This window comes from Strongylocentrotus purpuratus, unplaced genomic scaffold, assembly GCF_000002235.5.
Source record: "Strongylocentrotus purpuratus isolate Spur 01 unplaced genomic scaffold, Spur_5.0 spur5_contig_827, whole genome shotgun sequence".
Taxonomy (NCBI): Eukaryota; Metazoa; Echinodermata; class Echinoidea; order Camarodonta; family Strongylocentrotidae; genus Strongylocentrotus; species Strongylocentrotus purpuratus.
The window spans coordinates 110,791-136,157 of NW_022145532.1; the positions used below are offsets into that span (position 1 = coordinate 110,791).

Consider the following 25,367-nt stretch of genomic DNA (forward strand, 5'->3'; position numbering starts at 1 on the left):
AAATATCAGTCCAAAGAAGGAGAAAAAACAAGAAAAAAAAGTTAATAAAAAATACAACATCTTTTTGGGGGCCTAATCGTTTGTATTTGGGGTTTCGTTTTATTCTTGGGACACACTGTATATATAATATATACTGTATATGTGGTATTAAAATATTTCCCTACAAAATATTGATAGTTTTTCCATCTTAAGACTGTTGTTTGTAAACTGACGTCCTGTCGCTCTTTTAGAGCATTAAAGTACAAAGAGAATTGTAGTGCGATCTGGTATAATTTGAGAGCCTCTTTCCAAAGTTCTCATCCCTTTATTCTTTAAACTTACTTTGACCATAATGTTGATAATCTTTCTCATCGAAGAATGCGCTTTGTCAAAATCAAATGATTTGATTGTACATTACACAAAAGAGTGAATGAAAAAAGAGATAATCTTTCTATCCGGGGTTAGTTCCTCCCCAATTTGGTCTTTATTTTTTAAATACTTACTACCCAGAACACAGAACGAATTACATCTTCTCAATACTAGGTAGTGCATTCAAAGGAAAGTTAGTCAATAGTTTTCATATACGTTTAATAAATCTCTAAGATGGGATAAGATGAAACAATTTTCTTCTCTAAAAGGCATGCAGCTATGAATTCGAAAAATATCATGAGTCAATTTTCTTGGGAAAATGTGGAAAAAAGCATAATATCTATTAAAAAACAATGAAACTCAAATACAATGAGGTCTTTTTTTAAAGCGCAGATGAGTAGGCGTGTATTATAGGCTTTCCATAAATCAATAAATTATGTATTTCTTTAACGAGTGTTTTTAATCTGCAGAGTGGATAGAGCTATTACCTGTTTGTAGCATGCAATCATCATTCAGATTAGCATCTACTTTAAGAAGATCTCAAAATGATTGTCAAATCTTTTCAATTTCCATATTACCTAAAGGAATATCTTTGTTTTGTCAAATGTATTATGTTTTGTTAATGTTTGCGTGGGATATGATAAAAAGCAACCAATCAATCAAATAAAGTCCAATAAACTCGGTTGAACTCAGGTTATTTTTTGTTTCCTATAGCAACCAAGGTTTCCTATGGCTCTTAAAGTGAACCGGTAACATTGTTGAAAGTTGATGAAAATACTGCGTAATTTTTATATGAAATGTTACTTATTATATTCCTTCTACTGTACTAACCCTCTAACATTAAAACAATCCTGAAAAAATCAAGCCACAAAGATATTTATGGTTTTCTTCGCAGACGTCACTGGGCAACACCCTCTAACAGTAAATTCTCCCAACCATTTTTCCATAGAAATAAGATATAAAACAGGCTTTTCAAAATCTTTCAACACTTAAATGTTTACCAAGTCCCTTTAACAATATATATTTCTCTTCTTGTTATATTCTTTTGTTTCCTGGTGTTCATATTGTGTCTTTATGTTTAAATAGACCTTATTTGTTTGTCTTAATTCTGGTGAGGGAGGGGCCACTCCCGTAAGTTTGCCCCCGAGTTGCCAGCTCCCGTATTTCCTATATAGAAGTTTTTAGAGACTTTATTTGTATTTTGTCGCACCGAACATTTGCCCTGCCCTCAGCACTACTTTACACTTGTTTAAATCCAGGTTCTGAAACTGTCTTGCTGTGGTTTTTAACTTTAATTCTTATCATAAAGAACGTATAAAGTGTAAAACTTACACCTGTATCTAAATGTGTTGGGCTCATGATGTATGGTTGGTAAGAGCAGGCGCGTACACAGGGGGGGGGGGTTAAACCCCCCCTCAACCCCCCTAAAACCCTCCCCCTCCCCCTTTGCATTTTTTAAAATTTTTTTATTAAACAAAAAACAAACAAAACAAAAAAATATTCCCATGGCTGACCTAAAAAAGCTGACCTTACCCCCCCCCCCCCCAACGGAGCAAAATGCCGAATTTTCAAATTTCGAGACCAAAAAAAAAAAAGTGTTCTCTTACCCCCCCCCCCCCCCCCCCCCCCCCCCCGCTTATTCAGCGGCTGGCTGAGTCGTTGCGAAATTTTCGACCCGTTTTATAAATGTTAAACCCCCCCCCCCTTGAAAAAAATCCTGCGTACGCGCCTGGGTAAGAGCAGCCCCCCCCCCCCTTTCGTGATACATGCCCTCTCATAGAAAAAATTATCGATATGATTTTCCAATGTTTAACTTCCTTCTTTTTATTTTATTTCCACGTCCCAATCCCCTTTCCTAATTTAGAAATGTCTTGGCCGTTTGGCTCCTCTTGTTTGTTTGTTTGTGTGTTGTTGTTTTTTGTTTTTTTCCGAAAAATCTTAAAAAACAATAATACAGTATATCAGCATCAAAGACTTAGATAACAATAATAGAATGATAATTGCTCTGTTCTTCCATGGAATCTTAAACATGCGACTACGACACATCATCCATCCAAGGTGTAATACATGGCAGTAACAAAGAAAAAAAACATCCGATGTACAGTGTATCCCAAAATGAAATTTTCAAACTTTTAAAAACGAGTTTGTTGTCATGGGTTATAGAAAACAAAGGGTGAACAGGGGTTTTAAAACACGTGCAGATATCTGTATTGATCGGAGCTCTTCTAGATCTCTAAGGTAGTTGAGATAATTTTGGAAAAATAATTGTCATATACTTTCATTCCTTCTTGATAATGTGTCATATAGTGCCTCAATATTATCCTTCATTTGATGCAAAACACCCACGGACAAGTACCTTACTACACTGTCGCTCATAAAGGTGGAATATTTTTTTTTAATTCCAATTTATGGAATTATTTAAAAAATAATTTAAAAATAATAGATCTAGATAATAGTATACATTCTCAGATTTTATTGAATAATAATTTGCCAATGTGTGTTTTGCGTGACTGCTAAAGCATGTGTATGCTACTATGCTTATTAACTAGGGGACCTATGCCCTTAAGTCATAAATGACAGTAATCAGGATTAATGCCCCACAAAAGGGCACTAATATAGCACATCGATACGGTTTTGATCCTGGGGCCTCACTATTACGAGGCCATTGTTTTGTCACTGAACCATGACTGTACGCAGCGGGGGCTAGGGTAGGGGGCAGTTTCCATAAATTAAAAAAAACACAGAAAATGCAATAAATTTTCAATAATTTATTGCATTTAACCCCGGTGCCTAACATAACAAAAAATTCTGTGTGCCCATGCCTTGAGCCATAATGCATGGCCGTCCAGAGGATTTTTTATGTTGGGGGACCGGGGTAAAATGCAATAAATTATTGAAAATTTATTGCATTTTCTGTGGGTTTTTTTATTTATGGAAACTGCCCCCTACCCTAGCCCCCGCTGCGTACAGTCATGGTCCAGTGACAAACAATGGCCTCGTAATGTGAGGCCCCAGGATCAAAACCGTGTCGATGTGCTATATTAATGCCCTTTTGTGGGGCATTAATCCTCATTACTGTCATTTATGACTTGAGAGCGTAGGTCCCCTAATTAATAAGCATTGTAGCATACACATGCTTTAGCAGTCACGCAAAACACACATTGGCAAATTATTATTCAATAAAATCTGAGAATGTATACTATTATTTATATCTATTATTTTTTAATGATTTTTAAAATAATTCCATAAATTGGGGTAAAACTAAAATATTCCACCTTTATGAGCGACAGTGTAGTTACGAGTCATTTCTATAACTTAACTTTATGTAATGTTATTATAATGTATCCATGCTTCACCTTTCTTTCTCTCTCCCTCCCTCCACTCTCTCTCTCTCTCTCTCTCTCTCTTTCTTTCTGCTTCTATCTTTCTCGTTCTCTCGCTCGATTTCGATTCCTCTTCCCGGTAGTCTGTATCCAACATAATTTACATAAAGCTGTCAAAACATTGCTCAATATCCAATATCTTTCCAAATGTATACAACAGTTTAGAAAAATAATCGAATATACTTCACTCCATAATGCAGTAGATTCTATTTTTTAATACAACGGCATTCACCGAACGCTGAATAGGAACAGAATATAGACAGAAGTCGCCCGGGTGCATAAATATACATCTAAACTTTAATTTCAATCGACTAGAAATAAATATTTTTTTAAAGCAATATAATACAGAACACGCAACATAAAGAAAATACGTTTGTTATCATCATGATGCGAACTTTGTTTTACCATGATTGATATTCAAGCGTATCAAAATAATTTAATTGAAAAAAAAGTGCATATATTCAGAAAAAGATACAGATGCTATAATTTATGTCAATTATTTTTCCTTCTGTACTAACATGTACTAACAAAATATTGGTTAATATAAGGCCTAATTGTAGATTTCATGAATAGACAGGCAATTATTGTTGTAGTCGTAGTAAAGACTTTTGAAGATGGCAACAATTCTGGCTTGGTATTGTACTACATGTTATGAACAGTGTTGGTGAAATTATAGATAAAACGGGGTTACTTTTGTTGAAATAATTTTGGGATATAATTGCTATTGAGGTGGACTACAAAGAAAAGAGTTTTCTCAGACTGCCCCTCCTTATTCTGCTTCTATACCTTTATTTGAATCATAAAGACAGGATAAAGGCGGATTTGTTTAAATCCTTACAGCTAGTAATTACATGAAAACTCATCAAGAACGTGGACAATAAACGTTCTCATACCCGAGTCAGGAGAATTATGTTCTTTTTTTTAGAATCCAACGTCTCGGTGATGGATATGAATATATGAAACGGGGATATAGTTAAATATCTTTTGATAGCATAGATGAACGACACAGTCGGATTTACACAGTTTCAAAAGCCTATATTTGGGCGATGGTGGCGTTAATTAAAATAACTATAGTACACATCTTTATAATTACTTTTATTTTTCAATGAGTGGTAGAACAACAACCATGACGTAAGTAATGTTTGAGCATGGTAGGACTTGCTTATTTCCTCTGGAAATAATTACTAGAGCTGAATATAAAAAATGATAAATATTCAAGTGCTAATATAACAGAAGTAATAACAGTTTGTATTGAACTTCTTATTTCATAAAATGATTCATATGCATGCCACTCTCTCCTAGGTACAGTGTGTGTATTTCATTATTTACATTGCTTAATGTTATGCCATGACATTACCCTAATACCAATTCAAAATGCTTGAAATTAAATGGAATGTTCTCGCGATATATCTATTGGAGCTCACTTTACATTCAATTTAATGAATTAAAATCAATGACAACAACAACAACGAAATAGACATAAAAATTCAAGATGATCAGTAATTAGAGTGCTATAAACGGATTGCTATGAATGCATCTTCTATGATTTAGACTATATTCCATTTTGAGTATGATCGCATGGTGGGAATCAAACAATATTTAAGAAAATAATAACACCAATGTACATAATATTTTAGACTTTTTAAATGCCAATATTTACGAAGGTCACTATTATTGATTGATACTTTATTATATTGAAGATTTTATTCATTGACTAAATGAATACATTTCGTATATTTTCATGAGCTAAACATTTATGAAATTCATTATCAATAATTTGAATTTCTATAACTGAGACCAAAAATAACTCCTGATACCCTAATCAATGTGTTATCACCTTATTAAATATATTGCTGGGCCGTTCATTCTATTTTAAATCTTAAAAGGAAGCCTAATTTTTCGTTTCTTATCAACATAAAGTTGATAAACTAACCAATATATCAAATCGATTTCACACTGAATTGTTTTTTTTTATTTCACATTTTTATTTTTTCAAAGGTTCTGTGTCACAAAGGACTCTTTTCATGTGCACCATCTCCATGGACACACACCAAGCTACTTATCACTTATTAGATCGCACCCTCCTCGTCTATGTCCTACACATGCTAGATGCTGCTTACAAGGACAGAAGTGCCCATTCCTCTGTCCGCCCCACATATGGGGCATACTATAGGAATTACAAGCAGCGTTGAGTTCTCCCAAAGCTTTACACACCCAGAATGGACCCATGACTGATTTTGCGCAGCAAGCCGGCCGATCTAACCTTGCGCAGTCGTCGTCTGTTTCACACGTCTGCGCCGATGACATCACGGAATCAGCGAGAGAAGGCACCAATTAGAATGTTGTGGATGTCGTATTAAGGCGTCATGGCAACGATGTGTGTGTGTAAAGTGAGAAAGAGAGGGAGAAAGGGAAACAAAGAAATTGAATTTCATTAGTCAGATATTCAATTCAATTCAATTCAAGTCATTTTTATTTTTGTTTCCAACAAAACATAACAAATCAATTATAATCATTTACAACAATTAGTAATTGAATTTCATTAGTCAGATATTCAATTCAATTCAATTCAAGTCATTTTTATTTTTGTTTCCAACAAAACATAACAAATCAATTATAATCATTTACAACAATTAGTAAGGAAAACATATTGGAAACAGAGGGGTCCACTAAAAAGCAATGCTTGTACAATTGTGGACCCCTCAAATGATCGTTAGGAATATACGGTTCCTGTATAAACATACATAGCATTTGTTCATTGCAGTTTGACTTGATCTTTGCTTGATCATTGCTTGAGATCATTCCTTTATTCTTTTACACTTTCACACAAATGAAGCGAGCAAATATCTATATTTCATGACCGTACATGTACCTAATAATTTTTGCATTGGTGCAAAATAACACAATTAATTTCTTCCGTTTTGTATAAACACATAATATGCTTCTCATATTTCATATATAAAAAGAAGAGAATATAGAGCTCATTTAACATTATGGCTATCCTCATAGAGTGGAGGTTAAACTGAATGAAGATTTGGTTATGTTTACAATGCCCTTCTTCAATCAATAATATTCTTATATCAAAGTCCTGCCTTGATCAAGCCATGCTAAGAAATATTTTCACAATCATAGATTAGTTACCTAACTGGCAAACAAGTAGTGTAGATTTGTTATATTGTGCTCAACTTCATAATGTTATTAATGTGTTGCTTGGTTACGAAGAAAATGTAACCTGAACTGGATTTCTGACATTTGAAAGCCTAATGTGTTTTGCATAATTCATAAGTATTTTACATTGGAGATCAATTAAGATACACGTTTGCATGAAGCTGTCTCGATTATGGTACTCTATTATCTCTTCCAACTCAGATTGTTTAGCTGGAAAAAAAGACAACAAGCAGCGTATCCAGCATTTACACACAAAAAAGGGGCGGAGTCATTCCAGGACGATGGGGGTGTTATCATCCTGATCAGCATTGTAGTTTTCTAGACACTTCGCAATTTGAATTGATTTTTTTTTTCTTCTGGGATCTCATACTGTAAGGTCCTAAGCAGGCATTCTTTTCGCTTTAGATAATAAATTGAACAACATATCAACGTGGTCAATTTTCTGAGAAAGAAAGATTTTTATCTTGTTATTTGTCGTCAAAATGTGAATATATTTTCAAGTGTCATGTCATTTTCTGTATTGAGAATAGTATACTCTTTAAAACGAAAAGTAAATATTTACCATTAGTATCAATACATATTAAAAAAACCTGTTACAACTAAAATTTAGAAAAAAAGATACATCTATAAGAAATTCGACGATAAGGGAGAAAATCACTTTAATTGTTAATATTTTATTCTTATGCCGAGTATGTGTACGTTCGATTTGATATCAAAAATAAATTGTCGCTATTTGATGTAGATACAAGCTTGATCACGATGTCAAACATTACAAGTCAGATGCTGCAATAATCCCATTACCATGGACAACTCACAAAGTTGTGTCTTCTGTGAAATACTTATGCATCTTACACTTCAAATTAACCTCTTTTTCAGTGTGTTTTTTGTTTAAAAGTTTTTTCTTCCTCGACTTGAGTATTCGAAGATATTAATAAGTGGATGGTGTCATGTGTACTGTTAGTGTTATCATCATGATTGCCAAGTACGACGTCGGATTGTGTTTTTAGCGCGACGCCGTAACTGTAAGACAATATCGCCCTTGGCTTGATATGGTGTCCGTGAAAAGGAAAGAGAATATCCATTTTTGCGAGCTGATGGTTTCACATGAGGATTCGCATTTCATTACCGAAGAATTAAAAATAGATACCCGATCATTTCGGGTTTTCCGTCTGGAGTATAATGTGTGGGATTGTTCGCATTTCTAGACGATATCGTGAAAATGGAACTGGAAATGGTAAAATGAGTCAACTATAAGAAAGAACGACGTGTTGGAAAAACGAAGTGTTGGAGATGTACTGAATTTTAGCCAGAATTTAAAGAAATCTAGCCCCCAAAATAGTGGGAAAATTTCCACTTATTGAGAACACCTTCCAAACGTTAGATCATTGTAATCTCATCTGCAAGCCAGCAAGCGCACTTCTTATGCTCTAATAAAATCGTCCTTAGATAAATCAATCAAAATAACCCAAAATGAATAATCATAAAGATTATTAAGCATCACTTTGCCCTAAAATGTATAATAATAATATTTATTTAGAAATTCTATTCCGGGGTGCACTAATTATTACCCCGACTTGATTATCGTCAGCTTCTTTGTGTAAAACGATTCTTGCAAATGTTCTAATGATATTCTACAGTGGTCTTTATACTTATAATTAATAACATATCGCTGAATGATTTGTATGATATTATGCAAATTAAAATGTCTTGGACATGACTTGTATACACTTCTGTAGTGTATTATCCAAGACTTAATCATGCCTTCTTCTGTAGAAGGCATGATTAAGTCTTGCATAATTATGATATAACTTGTCTTCTAAAGTTGAAAAGTTTTCTCATGTTCTGCATGAATCCATTTTTGAAATGAAGTTTGAAAGGCGTATTGGACAATTTAAACCAATTTAACGATTATCATGTATGGTGTTTATTTTCAATACACCGTTCCGGATGTAAAACAAAAGTGAAAGTCTTGGGTTCAATCCTCGGTACGACACATAATGCTTAAGCATCGTGCGTGCCTGTAAAATAGCGACTGATTAAAAAGCTCCCTAGGGAGTGGAGAATGTGAACACATTGTGTGCGTGAAAGCCAGACTCCGATGACCGGGTAATACATGTATCTGGATAGCATTGACAGGCAGAGTGTGTTGCAATTATCATTATCATCACCATCATTAGTATTAGTATTATTTTTATATATAGCATAAGTAGTAATAGTAGGAGTAGAAGTAGTAGTAGTAGTAGTAGTAGTAGTACGTAGTACGTAGTAGTAATAGTAGAAGTGGTAGTGGTAGTGGTCATGGTAGTAGTGGTAGTAGTAGTATAGTAGTTGTAGTAGTAGTAGTAGTAATAGTAGTAGTAGTAGTAGTAGTAGTAGTAGTAGTAGTAGTATTTGTAGTAGTAGTAGTAGTAGTAGTAAAAGTAGTAGTAGTAGTAGTAGTAGTAGTAGTAGTAGTAGTAATAATAGTAGTAGTAGTAGTAGTAGTAGTAGTAGTAGTAGTAGTAGTAGTAATAATAGTAGTAACAGTAGCAGTAGTAGTAGAAGTATAAGTAGCAGAAGTAGTAGTAGAGTAGGATACAGTAGAAGTCTGTTAACCATCCACACAATTTTTTTCTTCTTATCAAACTCTATTCGTATCCCAAATCTGACCCTCTCCTTACCCCGCGTCGACGTCATGAGCGTCCTCCTTTGCAACCCTTTTACTTCTCAAACACGTTCTCCGCCCACTCAACTCCGTAGCTTCCGGAATCTTCCATAGTCCATTCCGATAGTGAACTTTTTTGTATCTGTTAGGTATCAAAGACATACAACCTTAACACAACTTTAACACTTCTGTAGTAGTCTTAATCACACCCTCCTTCGCATTCGCATATTAACAGGACAATTCAAATGAGTATTACCTACAGAGTCCTAACCGTTCATGACAAATCTAGTCAATTGTAGTTGTTTCATGTCTTAAAATCTTAATTGGATTATTATAGACGTATACCTACAGTTGGAATTGCGCCTGGGGTGTCGCATGCCGAAATACCAACTTTGAGTCGCTACAATTTGAGAGCGAACGAATCGGGTGAGCAGGGACTTGGGATAAGTCCCTGGGGTGAGCAAAAAACAAAATTATACTAGAAAAAAAAATAGAAAAAAATTTAAATATAGCACATTATTATTTTTATTATTATTATACACCTTGAAACAGTACCATGATTACTATTATGGGATGGAAGTTTGATAGATTATTCAATCAATTTTGCCATAAAGTTGACAAAAAGTTCAAATAAATATATAATATATAATTGCACAACCTTACAGAAAGAAAAGAAGCTTAAAAAGCACTGATACTGAAAAATTAACCTACTTCAATCCTGACTTTTTGTATATACCTTGTTCCCTTTTTCTTCTATGTATGTCTCACTTCATCTGTTTCTTTTCCTTTCTCTCTCCTCTTTCTCCCGCCTTTCTCCCTTCTCTTCTCTCTCCCTTTTCCTCTTTGTTCACTGATTTTTCCCTTCAACGAAGTTTTCAATTGACTATAAATGTTATCGTGTTCAAAAGGGAAAAAACTGCCGACCTCTTAGAGAGCTAACTTTTCTCTTTCTTGACATTTAATGGTGTGGTGCCTTTTCTTCTTTCTCTCTTTCTTTCTTTTTTTTCCCTGCGAAGATCTCGAATGACGAAAACTAATCCACGCGAATCCTCTTATCCAAGGGACACTCAGCTTCTAACAGGGCTAGCTGAAGGTAGAATACTGGCATAGTCGTATTACAACTTTAAAAAGGCAAGTAGGGCAACTGAAGAAAAACGTAATGAAAAAACACAAATAGAATAAGAATGAGCGAGGGATAGAAAGAACGGGACCTCGACACTTTCGTATGTAAATCACTCCGAAGAGAGGAACAACCGTCGTGTGTACATCCACGCAATGATCATTGATGGTGAGCCAGCGCTAAAGGCAACCATTTAAAACTTGATTCCCAAATAGAATTTGGTGATATGAAATGATGACGCCGCGAATGTTCTTCCTGATAATTTGGCTAAACTACACAGAATTTGACCTGATAATGTAACCTTCTATAGACAACAATTCCGGAAGGCTTAACATACAGTGTGCCAACTACAGTGTACATGTTATTACATAGTTTTTTTCTTTTCAATTCTTCTTTATTACCACTTCTGTCCTTCTCTTGAATATCATTGGTCGAATTCATAACGGGCACTTGAGAATCAAGTCCTTATCACTTGAGAGCGAATCGCATCCCTGTATAGATCGTTACTAGTCACTCAAGAGCATCTACGCCTATATCCCTCCAGGGTATGTCACCGACCCGTATCCCATCCATGAACATTTTCCTCAGCACGAGTTATATCCTAATGGACGTGATTTTATACGGGTGGTGATGGGTCCCGCCTCGGGGCTTCGCTCATATATTTTCTGCCGACGTAACTAGACAGCAATTTTGAGATTGATGCACTGACTTGGTCTCCTTTATGTCTCTTGTTCGACTCTCTCGATCTGTCATATTTCTATTACGACATTACGCAAGGTCCTTATGTGGCTCTCAGGCTAAAACCAGTTTAATTATGTTGAACGCCAATCAAAATCGACTCGAACAAATTAGTGTTCGTACTGAAGGCTATATACAGTCAAGGCAGACCTCATAACGGAATACAGAATAAGCATTTGCATTGTGAGATTTTCACATACTTCCAAAAGCTGAATCTGCCGGGTAAGAAAAATGCCAAGTCATTTCCAAACAAATGAGAATGGAATGACATTGAGATCATGGCCCCGGTATAGCAGTCATCTTTCTTCTCTAAATTTCGTAATACTCCTCGCTTGAAGGAAACATTTTTAGCCCCTTAGAATGGGGATTATCTTGCTCTCTATCAACTAAAATCGCCAACACTGCCTTAGGAGATTATATATAAATCGGAAAAGTGGATTTTGATTACTCCATTCATCGACCTAACTGATACAAATTACCCGCAAGAAAGGTAATCTGAATTACTTTTTAAAATACTCCGAAAACCTATTACGACGGTGAACATGACGTATTACGTGAACGTGTGTTTCTAAGAAAATGTTTGATCTAATTGGAATGAAATACATCTGAGAAGGGATTGGTCAATTTCATCCAGTGTCATCTGTCCCACTAGGATGTAGGTCAGATGACCAATCAATTTTTTTTAATAATTTGAGCAGAATAAATAACCAAATCGGACATTCTTGCGATGACATAATAGGTCTGGCACACACAAACAAACGAAGAAAGTGATTAAGTGTTTAGAATGGGCAATGACAGTAAAGAGATTGTAAGAGCTTCACAAAGAGAATGACTGAAGAAATTAAGCGCATATTATGATAACCCTTCTATTTCTTCAGCAGATTTTTTAATTAATATTCTTGATAGTGCGTTATCAGTTACATTTTTGTTTTAATGTGAACATTTTTATTATCATGACATTGTGTATACGTTCAAGAAAAATCTTTTATTTTGTAAAATGTAATTTGATTTGTATGTTTTGCAGAAAGAAAGAAAAATCAATTCAATTCAGTTTTAAAAAAACTTTTGAATTTGTGTTTACTTAATGACATGAATAGATCATGTTACATGAAAATAAACTTTATAGTTTTGAACTCTTTTCTCTCCTTCCTACTGACATAATAAACAATAGTACACGACAATAAACTTAATATTTTCAAAATCTGTTAAACTCCTTCCTAATGACCTGATGATAAAAATAGAGCATAGTACTTAAAAAAAAAAAAACTTTATATTTTAAAACATTTTATTCTCCTTCTATTATGTCCACAATGATTACATTCTACGTGCACTAATTGTGTAAAGTCGTGGTTTCATAAGCGGCAATTACTTCCTACCATTTTGGTACGTCAACATTTCATGTCCATTGCCCCTATCGTATACATTTCATCATATCCTAAAGGCATTATCATCATAATACAACAGTTATTAGAAGGTTCTCTATTTTTGTTCTCCTTGTGCGCATTCACGAGCCTTGGCAAACAATTTCGGGTGTCAGTTTCGGGTTTTTCTTTCCTAACCGCTTTGCCTCATTCTATTTACATAACATCCTGATTGGAAATCCGCCATTTTGTTATCCAAATAATTTGGCTCTTTTTCGCGCCACCATGTCCAATCATACCAATCTAAAAACACTCTAATGGTAAATCAATACCAGTTTGCTGTGAGCGTTGCTTTTTGCTCTCATTAGAAAACTGTCTCTGGTGTCTGCATTCGAGACAATGCTTCCGTAAACCGTGTAATACGCAACAATTTCGGAAGGATTATTCATCTAAAAATGTATCAAGCTTCCCTGCTGTGTCTGCTGTTCATGATATGGACGTAGCATGGCGTAGACAGATTTTCCAAGGAAGTGGGTCCTGTATCAAACCATTAAATATAAAAAGATGATAGCGAAAGCCATCGTTCAATATCGTATAACAATGATATAGTACTCATTAATTAGTAGCAATGGAAGTGTAAACATAAACGATGAAATAAACTAGAAGAGTAAATAACACTATATGAAACTTTTTTAGATGTAGATTAAATTTATCTACATGATAATCATCATTGCACGTGTTTAGACAAAACACAATATCCAACTCAGTTAACAGGGAAAGTGGTTTGTGTTAACGTGATGAGGGGAAATACATGAGCGAGGATCATTGGAAGTGGTATTGCAAACAAAAATGTGAGACCATTAAAATAGTTAATCCAGCAGGTATTCGCTACCTTTACTAAAATTACGGATTAGTTAAATCCCAATGAAACGAGAACTGTAATTTCTTATCTTCACCGGCTTTTTTCATTTCATGCATGTTGCATTTTAAACGTTTTGTTTCGATCATGTTTGGTATTCCTTAGCTCGGTTCGTATACATTTAATCGAAAATGAAAAGCTGTCTGAAACAAATCTAATTTCAATATGTAGTGACAAACATTTAGACGTACATTAAGATCTCTCTCTTTTCTTTTCCTCCTCCGCCCTTCTTTAAAGGGGTGTATCCATCTAACTAAAAGACTGCTGTGTTCCGTATGACATTCTTCCAGGGAAGCAAGTTAATTGCCAGGTCTTACAAACATTATTTTTTTTGTTTATTAGAATAGAAATTTATGAGAATATTTTCAACATGATATCAACAAAAATAAAAATGGGATCATCATTTAATTTTTAATTCAATCCGGTCTAGCTTAAAAAGCCGCTTCGGGGATTATCTCGAGAAGGGTAAAAATTCAAAGTTCTGTAAATAATGAATTACAGGTTGAAGATGAATTCAAATAATTTCAAAGTAGACTTAATTGTTATTTCACTCTGTATTAAGATAATTATCTGAACATTATTTGATGATAATGTTGTAACATGTTTACTGATGGCGTCGATATAGCATGCATATTTACTTCCATGCGTTTATGAGCAAGCGCATTGTGCATGGGAACATTGGCGCCAGCTGATTTGTTACGCTCTTTAACGCCAACAAAATAACCATAGGGCATGGTTACAAACCGTGGCAAAGACTGGTCGGTTACACTAACACATGTGTCAAAGACTATTCAGGCAAAAGTTGAAAAGTGTAAGAACCAGCTATAAATTGTATCGCGTGAGATGATCACTCATTCTATATGCTGATTCTTGTGTATCCTCTTCATGCATGGTAAGTTGCATATTATAAAACAGCAGAGACTTTTTGATTAAAATAATTTATGATTCTATTTCGTATTTTTCTCTGACCTTCTATACATCTTCAGAGCCTCTTAGAATGCGTACTTGTTTAATAGTAATCATTAGATTTGTTTTAATGAACTTGAACTTGATTAACAGAGAACGGTTCTCTCTGACTGCACCGGAACAAGGAAATATGAGTTAAAATTTGTAAAATGCGCCCAGAGGGTCGTGGACGAACAAATATGTGGTGAACTGAAAGCCGCACGCATCTTCTTGATTTCTGATCATGTGACATGAGACTTAAAAGTGATGTGGTTTCAATCGATATTGGTTTTAGGTCTGCACTTTAGGGGATTTGGATTTGACCCCTTTTAAGTATGATTGAAAAGAAGAATCGACACCACAAACTGGTTTACATATATTTCCTTGCAGAACCACGCAGAATAAAATGACGTTTGACGTGACGTACCGATGGTATTTATAGAAGCAATGTGAATGATAGATAAACATATCCTGCTCTTTAAAACTTTTAGATAGATTATCCGAAGAATTTGTGTTGGTGTACAAAGAGAGTGGATATTTAATTGTTCACTCAGAGGGTAATGGAGGAAATGTCAAATTCCAGGAACTTTCTATAGATACCCCTACATCCGACTCGATGAAAACATTTTTGCGATGAAATACGCCCAGGAAAATGCCCCAAAAGCATTTAAAAATGAAATTATAGTTTCCTTACCTTCTTTATTATTCACACTCCTCATTCATTAAAATGATTGATGTATTTAGTCATATACCAATACAATTTTGATTTCGTTGTCTGTTCTATATATTAAGGTCCACCTCCCCCCCCCCACCCGGGCGATGTATCAATGTATTATTATACAAGGGGCAAACAATGAAATTGTGCCTAATTGTACCTCCTCTGCCCAAATGAGCGGTATAATTTTTTTTTTTTTTTTGGGGGGGGGGGGGGGCGGTGGTGCATTTCATCCTTCATAATCCCAATTCCTTATGCATTTTACCAAAAGAAAAATTCGTAAGGGAGCAATGCAATCATAGGCGTATACTGTCATGAGGGCCAATTATTAACCATCCTATTTTATTAAGGTAAAAATGTAAATTAGGCATTAGAATACACTACACAATATACACTGTTGGTCATAATGGTAGAATAATTATTTTTGCCCCAATTTATGGAATGATTTTGATAATGATTTATTCCTAATAGATCTAGATAATAGTATACATTTTCGGATTTTATTGAATAATAATTTAAGAGTGTTTGTTTTGCGTGGCTGCTTAAGCACGTGTGTGCTGCTATGCTAATCAACTAGGGGACTACGCCCTTAAGTCATAACTGATAGTAATGATGATTAACTTTGCCCCAAAAAAGGGCATTAAAATAGCTGATCGATACGGTTTTGATCCTGGGGCCTAGGAGGAATGAGGCCATTGCTGAGCCATTGAATCATGAATGTACGCAGCGGGGGCTACGGTACGTCGCCGCCCCCACAAATACAAAAAACCAAGAAAATGCAATAAATTATCAATAATTCATTGAATTTTGCCCCGATCTCCAACAGAAAAAAAAATCCTCTGTGTGGCCATGCATGGCTCTACATAATAGTGCGAAGAATTTAGCAAGCTAACTGAATTTTTAAGATTTCTTTTAAATGTTGAACCTTTGTAAATGCAATTATATGCATTCAAGAAAATTTGGGGGCACAATATTTAACAAGAGGCTAATGAAATATTACTTAGGGAGCAAACCAATAAGAAGTACTATTTTGGAGGGCAATATTACGAGATCCTGAAGCAACATATGCGACGGAGCAAGGCCAAAGAGATTTAGAACATTCTTGATTTTAATTCATCGGAATTTATATTTCTTATTAACTTTAACCGCGTATTTGGGGCGGGTAATCATCAGCGATAATTGTTTTTCTTCTATTCCTCCCTTTCTCTTCCTTCCGCTTCATCTTTTTTCTCTTTTTTCCCGCTCCCTTCAAGTATCGCCCCTCCACGCCCCCCCCCCTTCCCCACCACCCGCTATAAGATACGCCACTTGGTTTCCCTACATCTTCAATCATATTTTCACATTCTAATTCTTGATTTACTTAAGGGAGATACGTGAAAAAGCCAATATTATATTTTATTCACGACATATTTTGTGTGTATTCTAAATACAATCAGGTAGAGACACAATTATCTACGCTCTCGATATGGGAAACACTTAAGGAAAATATTGTAATTTCGTCTTAAATCCCGATAGTTTTTTTTTGCACAAATTCCAATACGAGGCTTATTTTTACCTATCAGAACAGATGATAGATGCCAATTGTTATTGTCATATTGAGACATCACGAACAAAAGTATCGCCAGAAATTAATTTACGGGGGTGGAATCCTCACTGACGATGGGGGTGGGCGTGGGGGGGGGCAAACTTCACCTTTAAAGTAACATGTTCTGTAAAACCATTTAAATTTGTTTTGTTCGTCCTTTTGTTGGCCTTCAGTTGGTTAGGGTTGTTTGCTCCGTTCTATGCTGGATACGCCAATATTGAAGAAAACAAACTTTACACATAAACTTGACTTATAATATATACGGAAAAGTATAACCTAAAGGAAAGCTTGCAATATCAACATGAAAGACATAATACATTACAATGACATACCCCCCCCCCCCCCAACAACAACAACAACAAGTCGATAATTCAATCTTAATCACTTTCACAAATTTCGATGAAAAAACCTGATTTCAAACCACATTGTTACTAGATTCTCTCTCTCTCTCTCTCTCTCTCTCTCTCTCTCTCTCTCTCTTTTCTCGTCACTGATTCACGATAATTGGGTTTCACTGACAGAGGCTCACTAAAAGCTAATAAAATATTATGATAAATTGTATATAAGCCCTCTTCTCCTCCCATTGCATTATCACTGAAATATTGTTGGTTTGTATCCGATAATCACAGTGCTGGCATTTTCCCCCTAATCAGTCTATTGTTCAAAGAATATATAATACAGTCCACCCACACACCATTAGTCCCTAATTCATATCAGGGGCGGGCGCTGGTAAAACATTTCATCTTCAGGAAGAGGAATATCAAAGGTTTAGCTAGCCGGTCGAAGAAGAGAGTTAGAATCGTCTTCCATGAAAAGGCCGTTTCTATTCTGTTCAGTAAAAGGGGGATAGCCCCTTCGCGCCCCACCCTCAATCTCACAGGCGTAAGATACACATTATCGGCACGTCTCTCTTTTTTCAACACCGTTTATTTCATCTTTAAAAAAAAATACATTATTCATTGAAGCCGTTGAAGGGACTTAAAGTGGTTTTTAGAAAGCTTTATATAGGCAGCTCGCACATGAACGAGGAAAATCCTTCTTTGATGGCAAGACTTGAAGGAAGAGAATGAGATGGAATAAAATCGGATGAAATAAGCAGATCCGATAATCATACATTTTCAAAGCTAGAATCATATAGGAATATGAAATCGGCAAATTGGTATTGTCGAAATGATGTATTTTCAGGCATCTCTCCCATGTCTAAACATTGTTCCGCTTGTAACAAAAAAACATCTAGCAAATTTGTTGAAGTGTAAATATCTGGAAGGAAATCCAAAGCGAGGCTCTGTTGCAGAGCAGTGGTCAACAAAGCAAAGCATTGTTATAAACCTCCTTATTTATCAACTACAATTATTAAGGAAATCGAATGAAATATTTTTTGGGCCTTAATACATATGTTTTAGGTCCTCGATAACTTATCATGCGTGCTGATAATATTCATTAAAGTTCTTAGTTATTACTATTCCAAGTAAGGATTGGTTAGGGTTGGATAATGTAAAAAAATTCACCGCTAAAAATAAATAACGTGGGAATGAGCTTCAACGAATTAAGGTTAATACCTGCCCAGCCCACCTTCATTATATACGACAAGTTTGTTTAATACTTCTTTATATGTGGGTTTTTAAATGATCATAAGTACATTGTTCCGTCACAAAGTCACAATGCCTTACAATGTTTTCCCCTTTGCTTTTCATGAACACCCGGCCGAGTAAAGGTATAACTCTAAACACTAACTGTAGCGTGTCTGTAAATTATGTGGAATTGTTCAATTTGAGAGACCACAAAAGCGGGCGTTAACGGAGAGAAAAGTTATTTTTAATGTTAATTGTAGCAAATACTTTCAACAATTATCTCGCTCTAGCAAAAGGCATGATTGGATCTGATTTTAAACAATTGGGAAATGGAATGAATATAGATAGGTGCGTGTGGTGGAAGAGAGCTTGTCGGGGCTCAAAGCAAATCTTTTCATGCATCGATTCATTTATTTATTAACTCTTTAAACTGATCATACAAAGTTTACAGTGGATTAGTCTGTTTCATTAATTTAAAGGAGATGTACGCTTAATAGAAATTCAACCGGAGCAGGGATACAACAAAAACATGTGAAAGTTCAAGAAATATCGGGCAAGTAAATAAGAAATTTGTGAAACGTTGAAATGTAATTTCTTCAATCACAATTATAAGGAAATCTACCAGCTTCTAATCTTGCAGGGGTGGTGAGACAATACAAACGGGTGTCAAATGGGTACCCGGTAGGATGCGGCCGTCATTGCTGGTCAAACATCTTGTGAGCGTCAAGTAACGCCCGGCTGGAATGCTCCCCAGGGAGTGGAGATTGTGCACACAGTGTATGCGGGCAAGCACTGAATCCAATGACCGGGGTTGTAGTATATTTGTAAAGCGCTTAGGGACATTTGTATTAAGCGCAATATAAAAATTAAATATTATTATTATTAAACGAGGACTCATCAAAAAGGAGTACCCACAAAAGAGTGGATAAAGGTGCCCAATTAATCACCGGCTAGGACAATATCCCTCCCTTTTATTGATGCATTTAAAAATAAATTTGAGTTCTGGTCATGCGACTGTATTGTGAAAGAAACTGTGTGGAATCAATCAGAAAAGGTTGATCATCTAGCATATACAAGTATTGGTGTGTACTGCAAGGTTCCGGAATCATCAGAATGATAAGGAATTTGGCCCAGTCTTGGTAAAATTACAAACACTCTACACAGAAATATGTATATGGAACCACACAAAAATGTGGCATGAAAATCCGTCCCAACTGTTATGCTGCTACATGGCATATTTCGAATATTTAGGCGTTTGAAGAACCATGCTTTTCAGAGAACATTTTTTATCTGATGTTCTTCCACAGTTGAATAATAACAATAACGCTCACAAATTCTTTTTCACCTCTTCCCAGAACGCAACCTTCTATTTAAATAACTAGATTCTTTCTTCCTCTGAGTACACATTTCTGTTGCTACAAGCCCGTTTTAGATGTAATAAATCAATTCCAATAAATTACTCTGGTGTAAAATAAACTCGAGTGACCATTTCAAAGTACATTGGTATTTACTCTATAAATAGTTGACCCTCAAATGTTCGGCAGACTGTATCGATCACTGGGAACAATATACTAAATCAAGCATTGTAAGGTATATATTAATACAATGCCATATAACACCGCCCATGCTCAAACATTCCAGGTATTAAGTATGCTTTGTAACATTTATTCGACAGGTTATATTCTTAGCTTGTACCATTATTCAATAATTTCGTTGGATTATGGTAAATGTTAATTTTTTGTTATTAACAGAACTGAGGAATTTCATTAAAAGTGATTACAGAATGTGTCATGTCCTTAAATAGAAATGAACGAATTAAGAGCAAAGGCAGAAAGCAAATCCTATTATTTATGATATTAATGACGATAATCTAGACATGTTCAGACAAGATTTACTTTATTTTTAAAGAGCTAAAATATCTTTTTAAAAGGTTGCATAACATTGGATTGAACATGAAGATGGGATATAGAAAGCCCTATAACTTATTTTAAAATTCGTCTCTCAAAAGTAATTATTTTCTTTCTTCTTGATTCTTAGCCCATGAATAATGTTCTTTAAAACGTCATTTGTTCTGTTTCTGGTTCTAAGCACTTCCCTTGTATTCGTATTATAGGAACTTAAGCTTCAAAGATGTGTGATGATTGGTAAATCTTTTGAAATGATTCAAAGATAAACATAATAAATAAATTCTAGGGGGAGGATCATCGGAAAAAATAGTGTCGGAAAATGGAATGAAATATGGAAAAGAATTAGAATGCTGATCCAACTCCCACATTTAATAAAAACATGCCTAGTAATAAATTCACGATTGTATTCGAATTATAGAGTAATTAATTGGGTATTAAGACCAGCTTGGGGGGAGGGGGGCAGAGACCAAAGAGATACTGAGATGTTTAACCGAGAGAAAATACAAATATGAAATATCATGTGCAAATCTATTTTGTAGTCAAGAGACGCTGTGCTAGGAATTGGGTTATTTGAATCAGGATACAGAATTTTCTGAGGGGAAAATACCAAATCGACAAAACATAAAAATGGCACCGACTGATGCCTACATGTATAAAGACGAAAGTTCTTAATTCTAAAAGAGATGAGATACCGGTTCCCCTCCCCCCCCCCCCCACCCTTCGGTGTTAAAAAGAGAAAAAGATAATTTTATATGAAAAATACTCTCTTTTTTTCTACGTTAAAAAAAAAGAGTAAAAAGGTCTTATTATTTCAGTAGGAAAATGTTATATTCATGACATTAAGTAAATTGTCCTATTAAAAGGGCAAAAACAAAGGTCTTCGAAAAAGAATCAAACTCTAGATTCCGTTTCAATGTTTTCCTTATTAATAAGATGCCAGTGTTGGCTTGTATTAACTCGGAAACACAACATATAAAACAAAAAGAACGCGAATTGTTTCATTTGGTACCATATAGGAATTTCCTTACATGTATATATCAATAGTATTTTCAAATACTGATGAGAATAATCTTAATGAAATAATGTATGTATATTTTTGTAATTCTCTTCGAATTTGTGATTATATAAGCGCTAGGGTACGTACTTTTCGATTTTGTAAGTACCTGTAGTTTAATAATTGATGTATAGGAATCTATATCATCTACTCTTTAAATACGCATAATGCGATCGAAGATCTGACTTGTGTCCCACTATATATTTAGCATTTATACAATTTTAATTCCTATATTTTTTCTGTGTGTTTGCGAAACCATCTAGGCCTAGCTGAAAGAGAATAGTTTGAAGAAGAATTAGTATAATCGAATGCACCTGATATTAGATAATGCATTTTTAAGATAGGAGTGGGATAAAAGATTCAATCTTCAAGAATTAAGCAGGTCAAAAAAAAAATTCTCCGAAAGTTCAAAGAGAACAGAAAGTTTTAATGCATTACATTTTTGCAATTACTTTTTGATTGAAATTGGAAAGAAAACTTGGCGATGTATTCCCAGGGGTATGTTAAATGAATGATATATTTATAATAACTCTATCTCACTGGATATTTGACAAGTTCATACATGTACATGTTTATTCATGCGTTAATTGAATTGTAATCAAGCTGGCGGCGGATACCTCTGATATTTTTTGGGAAACTAACATTGTTTATGATACTGCTACCTACACTTATTTCTGTATTCTTTTTAGTTATTTAAAATCACATCTTTACACAGAGTAACCTGTTCAGCTAGGAAACAATTACACACAAACTATTTAAATGTAAGACATAGAATGCATGAACGATTATTATGATAAAAGTAAATGTACGAAACCCATATCTTCATGATATATGATATTGCTATAGCCCACTTTTGGAATCGGCTTGGCGCGTGCGACTTCCCATGCTTTTGGGAACGCACACACTTCTATAGATAAGTTAAGTATATACACAAATAAGTCAATTACAACAGGAATACAAACATATATGTCAAATTACTGACAGGCCTACCTATCTTGTTGTTAGATGAGAGCAAACTTGATCTCCTTTAAAACAAAATTTAGTGAAATGTGTGGCAAATTAAATGAACTACTTCCATTATCGGTGCTAATAACTATGAGAAGGCGTATTTATTTCAATGTCTTCCAAATCAGGGACAAATGTTTGAGCAAGTTCATTAATAGAATCAATAAAGTATTCGATGCGATATTCAGCAACAACGGGTGTTTGCTTTTATATATCTTTACCATTGACATAATTATAAAGAAATATTATTTGATACATGTCCTTGTGTGTAATGCATTTAAGGACACTTGTATTGTTCACTCCACATATTTCGTATGCTACTATGTTAGAAGTGTTTTGTTTTTCTAATTATTTAAACAAAATAGATTGGTAATGCATTACATCATCTGAGCAGCAGCGAAGCAAAGTGATTGGCCTTTCAGAGACTATCCTACACTGGGACTGATGGTATGATCAGACACCTTAACTGGCCATTGTTCGCAATTGCTTAGTTATGTTTTAAAAAATAGAACAAATCACCATGTTATGACAAATTATATATCGTGATTTGATATTTTAATAATTTGATATATCACATTGTGCTCTCATGCATATTTCCTTTCTAATGAGCAAACCTCCTTCCTCATCTTTGTCTCAACCCAACATGCAGCTCATCCTTTTGTATTATTTTCTGTCTCTCAGGTCTCTCACTTCTTTTTGTCTCGTGACCGTGTTCTCCTATCTTTGTCATGTTAAGTACTCTCTTGTCTCGTTTTCGTCTATGTGTGCATCCCCCTTTTCTCTATTTCTAGTTCCTTTTTGTAGTTACGAATTTTTAAATTAAATTACTCATTGTTCCTATTTGAGGGGTCCACAATTGTACAAACATTGCCTTTTAGTGGACCACTGTGTTTCCATTATGTATTCCTTAATTGTTGTAAATGATTATAATTGATTTGTAATGTTTTGTTGGAAACAGAAATAAAATTGAAAGAAACAAAATTGATAAAGTAGAAAGAGATGTGTGTTGTATTCTGCGGGGTGTTTGCTCACCACTTCACAGGGCTTCATGAATACCTTCAAAATATAAACGATTGATAGTTCACTTACCAAAAATTTGGGAAATCGCTTATTTCTGTCAAGGACCTGTTGTTCTGGATAACGTTGGAGTAAGTGGGCAATCTCTTGCTCTGCTGCTGATTGCACTGGATCCTGAGATTGGGTTAATCTATGAATGTTGAGACCAGTAACTATCTGTAGTAGAAACAGCATAGACACTGCAACAAATCCAACCTGTCCATACGACAGCATTGTGTTTTCTTCACCAACTTACAGGCACAGAAGTTGCGAATCTCCAACCCGTGATGCAGCGCAGAGACTTTCCCTGTCTGTACGCACCAGAAAGGGGGGAAGTTCGAGAAAAATTGTTTCTAATACCTTAATGCTTATATACAGTTCGGTATCTATTCAGTAAGAAAAATGTTAGCAAGCCGAAATTCCACTGTAGAGCTACCAGAAGCCACCGATATTATTTAGCTAAACCATCACACCAAATCAAAATGAGTCGTGTCAAAGAGAATGGAAGAAGAGGGAAAAGAGCCCTTTCTCGATCAAGCTTACCAATGTTCTGGGGGGAGAAGAGGGTGCGTTCAAGAGTTTTGACAAATTGGTGTTGAGCGGTGAGAGAATACGGTGTGGCGGGATGCTGATGTCGAAGGGGTTCTTGAAGTGAGGTGTTGGAATACTTATATGGATATCATCGACGGGGAGGAGCGAACTCAGCAAGATGAACGCTTCACTGGCTAAGTGTTGGTATGACGTCACTGTGATGATCTTGCAATTAACATACATCACCTACTACCGGTGTAAAACGAAGTTTTTCGTGATAACAAGGTTAGATATTGTAGAGATTGATTCCCCTATTTCTTAAAAAGGACGAATAAACACAGAACGGATTGAAACTATTGCGATCTACATAGATGTTCCGACATTGGCTCATCAGACATATTCTTTATATTCCTGGTTTCATTTCGTCGAAAAAGGGAGGGGCTAGGGCTAAGTCGGACTTTGAAGGCTAGGTTTAGGGTTAGAGTAGTAAAACGTATTAGGTCCGTGGTTGAAGTTGAGAGTGCAATAGATGTTTAAAGAAGTTGACTGTGGACTCGAGCGATTGTCGATGGAGCGTACAACCTCCGTAAAACCAGTACCACGTGCTATTTTACGTTGTACTTGACAAATAAACACAAAACCAGTTTCTGGAGTGACTTGCAATGAAGGATTAACAATTGTAATAGAAAATTTGCATTTACATTGCATTTGCTGCATATTCCTACTGTTGGAATGATCCTCTATATTTGTACGTATGAAATAACCGATCACGATACATTATCTTGACAGGAAAACAGTTGCAAATGTTTTGTTATACCATGGCTCCTCGCCAAAAATAACAGTGAACCTCATTGTTAAAGTGGAGATACAATTGCTAATTCTTTATTCAACTTATCTTAAGCTTTTCGTGTATATAGACAGTCTATTTTGGGCAATGGTAAGAGGGTTTAAGTAAAGGATCTATTTAAAACTTTTATTCATGGGTATTTAATGAACCTCTTGTATTAGAGAGAGCCACTCGAGTGCAGAATTAAAGCCAGCAGTAGTTGATAGTTATCGGGTTAGATAATTGGTGTAGTTAGTGACAATATTGATTGAGAGGGGAATGTATGTAATTGCCAACCACTATGTCCCCAACACCTTTTTACTTGTTGACAATGCAATTTCAAATTGTTTTCTTGGTCAGACTGAATTGTAAACTTACTCTCCCTTTACACCCTTGTTTGGCATAATTCCAACCATCCGTCCTGATCTCCTTTTTGATCAAACAGAATTGTTATAATCTTCTTTTACTGCTCTCTCTTTATTTTTACCCCA

General features: G+C 35.1%; 1 long non-coding RNA gene across 1 annotated transcript; it reads right to left on the bottom strand.

The window, feature by feature from the left end:
* Window positions 1-5,692: 5,692 nt before the first annotated feature.
* On the bottom strand, window positions 5,693-24,301 carry LOC115922959. The gene is made up of 2 exons (XR_004063696.1): window positions 23,553-24,301; window positions 5,693-6,023 (listed from the first exon to the last, which is right to left on the bottom strand). It is a non-coding gene; the product is annotated as an uncharacterized LOC115922959 (long non-coding RNA).
* Between the last annotated feature and the right edge of the window lie 1,066 nt (window positions 24,302-25,367).